We start from the raw sequence: 5,726 nt of genomic DNA, 5'->3' as shown, positions 1-5,726 counted from the left end.
ACCTGGGGAAGGGACTGGGAGGGAGAGAGAAACTGAGGCTTTAATTTCTTTGTGCTTTTCTTGGGTCACAAAGCAGATATCCAGGGAATGCTGCGCCCTGGCCCTGCTCTGCCACACACCATCTGCCAAGAAATGGGTTTCATCATCCTGCTCTGCCCATGAACATCTCCTGGGGGGATAAATCCTCACCCCTTTCACAGGCGCCCAGGCTGGGAATTTGTGTCCTCGGTCCAAACTGAAAGGATATTAACTAAGATTGCTTGTGGGTGTAAGCAAAGGCAAGCCATCAGTTGTGCAACTGTGACTCCTCTGTGCGGAGCAGACCTTTGCTCTGTTTCCCTGAACCATCCAAGAGGAGCATTTACACAGTGGAGCAGCAATGGATGTCTCACAGGGACAGAGATCAGGGATGTAGCTGCTTGGAAAATAACAATGTGAAACTGAAAAAAAATTAAAATTTAATCAAAAAAAGAAAAATGCAGGTTAGGTTTCAGCCAAAAATATTAAATGTTGAGGGGAAATGCTTCAAAATGGCAAGTGATGAAAGAATTGTGGTTTCCTATGAAAAAAGCAAGAGAAAAATTTCCAGGAAAGTTTTTGCCTAGTCAAAAATGTTCTTTTCCATGAAAAAAAAAAAAAATCCTCCACCACAAAACAAACAAAACTAACAAAGAAAAGAAAAGATTGTATCAGACAATTTCTTTGCAGTCCTGGTTAGGCCCAGCATTCCTAAGAAGACCACATCCACTAGATGTCAGTCTATTTCCATGCAATGAAAACAAATGGGCCAGAAATGTCCTCAGTTTTCCAGAATGAGGATATTTCCACTGAGCTGTCTTCTGTCAAAGACGTTGCCAATAACTCCTTAATTTCTATAAAATTCCTCAGCTTTGGATTTCCAGAGCTTTTCAGAGCCATTGCAACACATTCCATGGACTATGCCAGCCAGATAATTTCCACTACCACATCTAACCCCCATCTGACCTTCGATTCGCCAGATCTTTAAAACATCTTAAGCAGCATCTGAATAGCACATAAAAACAGTTTAATCCCCCCTAACTCCTCCACCCCTCACACCTTCCCCTTCAGCTCATGGTGTTACTGATTTTACAGAGACAGAGAAACAAGCACCTTATTTAGCTGAGGTGTGTGTATGCAGCAGAAAATGTCTTTCTGCAGTATTTTACACACCTGAAGTAAATGCCTTTCTCCCTGGTACTGACATGTGAAGGCAAATGGGGTGTATTCCATGAAACATGGCCTTTAACAACATGTCTGTGATTGTCCTGCTCTCAACAATCATTCATTTTGGGCTGCAGATGTTCCAAGCAAAGGCCAGAAAACCAATTAAAGGTAATGCCTACAGAAAAGGATATTCTTCCTACCACATGTGACAAATGCTGTGATACTGTAAGTTTCTGACATTGGCTTTCATTGCTGAGTTGATTTCTGTGGAATTTATGGCAGTTGTATCACAAAAAAGTGTGGCTGTCAGCTTCTAAAGGCTGTGGTCTGGGTTCTATCAGTGTATTCTGCTGCTTGTATCTTCATCAGTATTGCTTGAGCCTTCTTCAATATTGATTCTGTTCCAACAAAAATACACAGGATTTACCTGTGGCATAGAATGCAATAAGAGAAATTATCTAGACTGCAGATTAGAATGGTACTTTATCCCTAGCTGCAAAAATATAATATTAGGAGGCGTGTTCTCGCAACCACCCTGCTGAATTAGAACCTGAATTTTCAGAAGATTGAGATTCCCGTTCACATGCATTTGTGACCACGATAACAGGGGCAGTTCAGGTTTGGAGGGAGCCAGCTCTTTTGAATAGCACACAGAATACACCTGGGCAATATTACATAAATCTGCCAGGACACGTGGGTTGAAGCCTTTTCCTGGTGATCAGTTGTGATTTCTTCACATTTAGATGAAACTGTGAATTAAGAAAAGCTATATTTTTATTTTTTTTCTGAAAAAGGTTTTTTTTTTTTTGTTACAATTAATTTGCAGCCAGTACTTGCTGTTGACCTTCAGAGGCTTGCATAGCTCCTACACTTTTAATACTGGATTATTTGGATACAGATTATCACTTGGCAAGAGAAAAAAAATGTGTGTATCAGATTTGGGTTTGCAAGACTGGACAAAATAGGAAAGAAAAAAGAGCCCTCTCAGTCATAAAACTTCAAGCCCTCACCTTCCTTGCAGAGTGAAAATTGAGAAATGTACCTCCTCATATTAAATACCCTCCTGTTCTGCTAGGAGGTGGGTATCAAGACATGTTTCATAGTAATGGTTCTGTGAGAGACCAAGGGTAGTTTTTTGGTGGCCAGCACTCATGCTGATGATGAGAGGAACACATCGAATTACAAATACTGATAGAATCATAGAATCATAGAATAGTTAGGGTTGGAAAGGACCTCAAGATCATCTAGTTCCAACTCCCCTGCCATAGGCAGGGACATCTCACACTAAACCATCCCACGCAAGGCTTCATCCAACCTGGCCTTGAACACTGCCAGGGATGGAGCACTCACAACCTCCCTGGGCAACCACCTCATCTTTCCCAAGAAGCTGCTGTGACTGAGCTGTACAAACCAAACCTTTATTTCTAAGAAAAGTGGCTGGTGTAAGAAAGAGGTGTAAATAGGCAGTTAGTAAGTAGAGTGCCTTGGTCTTGACTGAAGGTTAGTGCCAAGAAAATTGTCAGTAACGAGACCCAAGAAGCCATACACGTGTAGCTCACCCAAAAGGAGCCGAAAGAAATCAGCAACAAAAGTCTGGGGGAAAGCGCTATTTAGATACATGTTCTGACTTGCAGGCACTATTTCCAGCCACATTTGGCTTTCATTTGCAAATCCTGCTTTGCACATGGGGTCTGTCTCACAGGTGTAGTGTGTTCCAGACAGCAGAGATCAAACAAAATTGGATAAATCTGCCTATTGAGACTTAACACATGATGTGTGCTGGAAGATATGATACAACACCTTTGGTTCTCTGTAGTTATTCATGAATTGGAACATAATCTTATTTAAAGAGGTTCACTGGAAAACTGTTTTTTACTTTGTTCTAGCCTAACACTTGCCTTCAAACAACTGGGTATGTGTGTGGGGGGGATTTTCCCTGTAACAGCAAGAGTTTATATGAGCTGTGACCTCTCAGGTAGGTCCTCTTTGTTTTTCAGCTAGTCCAGGATCTTTAGTCTGTCTGCTGGTGATAATTATTTCTCTTGGGTCTTTGGAAACACAGTAATCAAGCAGTTAAAACAACAACAGAGACAACCCAGCCCTTCTCTATTCCTGCACAGTTTCATTGGTGCGTGAGCCCTAGGTTAGAGGGTTAATAGAAAGCTTTAACTCTTCTCACATAATACTCCAGGTGCCTCTAACAGATGGGAAATAACAGTGATTTTGGCTTCAAAGTTTGTTCAACATGCTGCAAAGCCACATTTCCTTTCAGCTGGATAGCAAGTTTATGCTTTGCATATAAAAATCATCTGGGAGAAGGCATTCTCAACACAGATATTTTGGGATCTTCCTTTGACCAAAAATGTATTGCTTCCTTTCACATAGTTTTCTTTCTGGATTTGGTTCCAGGGTTAGGAAGTACAGAAAAGTTTATTCTGAAAATGCTGCTCAGTAACAACAGAAAAAATTCCAAGGCTCTTGTAATTTTTTTTCACCACTCACTGGAAAGAATGTGCTAGAAAATGTGTTGCTAATAATTGCTCTATGTACGCTATCTTGAGGATTTATTCTGAAACCCCTTTCCCTGAAGAGTGTCCTTGAAATAATAGGAACGCTTATATGTTCCCACAGTCCTGGAAACTATATTGTGTGGGTTTTACCTCAGGCTAATGCCACCTCGGCTTAGTTGAATGAATAATGGCTGGGTGAAGATCCTTCTTCGGATCAGTAGATTTTCAGACCGTGAATGGAAAGATGAACCATCATCGGATTCTTGTACAGAAACCTAAGAAGTGTTTCAGTGCAGGGATTAATCTAAAAATGTCTCTGTTGTGGAAGAATTCTCTGGGACAAGCACTGGGAAGTAGAGGAGAGACTGAGCAAAGGCTAAGACAGAGCAAACTGTTGCAAATGGTAGGAATAGGTCTCCAAAACGTTAGTACAAAGCCTGCAATGACAAAAGTGGTCCAGAAATGAAACTCAAGGTATAGTACTGCTTTTGCAATGAGGAAAAGCAGCTGGTTGAAAGGTAATCAAAAGTGACTAAAAAAGGAACAAGTTTTAATAAATCTAGAGAGGCATCTGTGCCTTCTGACAGAGAAAAGCCAAGTCTATAGTGGATTGTTTCTCTCCAGTCTTGAAACCCTTCTTGAAAATGACAATTTGGAAATGTCACACAGCAGCAGACAATTTGAATGAAGTGACTGGATCAGCAGTTAAAATGCTGATCTACAAAGCCCCAAGAATAGTACCTGCTCCATAACAGAAGATGGGGAGGAACTCCGCTGCCCTGAGATGCTGCATCTTGACTTGGTGTGATAAACTGGGAGACCAAGAGGAGTCAAGTAGGCTCCTAAAGGAGAAGCTGTTGGCCATCAGACCCTCTTTTTGAGGCCAGGAAAACCTAACCAAGAACTGTCCCTTATAAACACACAGATGACTGGGTGCCATCCTAGGATGCATAATCTTTACTTTGCTGCATTATGTATTTTTTAGGAACTGTGAGACTTGTTTGGGGACTCCAGAAAGTCCTGTCACAGTGCCAGGAGCAGACCCCAGGGCTGTCTGAAATGTTGAGATGGGCCATCAGAGGACGGTAAGTACAGTGTCCAGACCCCTGGAGACTGCATGGATGTGGTTATACTGCCACAGTAAATGCTGTCTGTCCCCATGTGACCAAATCTAGAGTCTGGACAAAAGAAGTAATACGTGTGTTAGAAGGGGAAAACATCTACAACAACAGCAGTTTCTCAGATCAACTCCCGATAGAAAACCAGTAAGAAGGATGCACAAAACAAAGGATAAAGTAAAAAGATGAGAGATGGATGGAAATACAGGGACAGTATCACTGGAGCAGCTGCTGAAAGAGATGATATTAAACCACTTGATCAGCTCAAGTAGGTCCGAAGTGTCATAGTTGCACTGTTCAGCTCATTCATGGTAACAGAGGAGAGTCCAGAAAACAGGGAGGGTGGGGAAATGTGGTGACAACACCCTCCAGAGGTGCTGGGCAGATTAATACTACAAATTGGTGCTTCCTGAGGTTAGGGAAATGCCACGTACCTGCAGGCAGACACTGTGGTACTGCAGATTGCGGGAACAGAAAGGAGAGGTGAGGGAGTGGAGTGGAACATTTTCTGCAGAAGCAGTAATACACTGCTAAGACATTAACTACAACCCCCCTTTGAATCAATTTACTGAGAAAAGGAGGTAGAAGTGTCTGGATAGATGTTTAAGAATTAACCAGATTGCTCTGCCAGGACAATCTGCTGGAAAGAAACAAGAAAAGAGCTGACTAGCAGTAACCTTCTGTTGAAGTCAGGCTGAGAAGGAAAGTTTCTGTGTCTGAACATCAAGATGTAAGACAAAGCTGAGAGATTAACAAACATTGTTCTTGCCCTAAGCAGTGTTTGGCAGACTAAATATGATTCCTCTTCAAGGTACAAATTTAAGTTAGCATTTAAGTCTAGGATATGGCCTAAAAGGAAGTGTGTAGTATCCCTATTACTGATTATCCATATTAATTGTGTTTAAGTGTTTAA

Source organism: Lathamus discolor, chromosome 5, assembly GCF_037157495.1.
Source record: "Lathamus discolor isolate bLatDis1 chromosome 5, bLatDis1.hap1, whole genome shotgun sequence".
Taxonomy (NCBI): domain Eukaryota; kingdom Metazoa; phylum Chordata; class Aves; order Psittaciformes; family Psittacidae; genus Lathamus; species Lathamus discolor.
The sequence above is the reverse complement of the archived record's forward strand: the minus strand, read 5'-3'. Positions refer to the sequence as shown.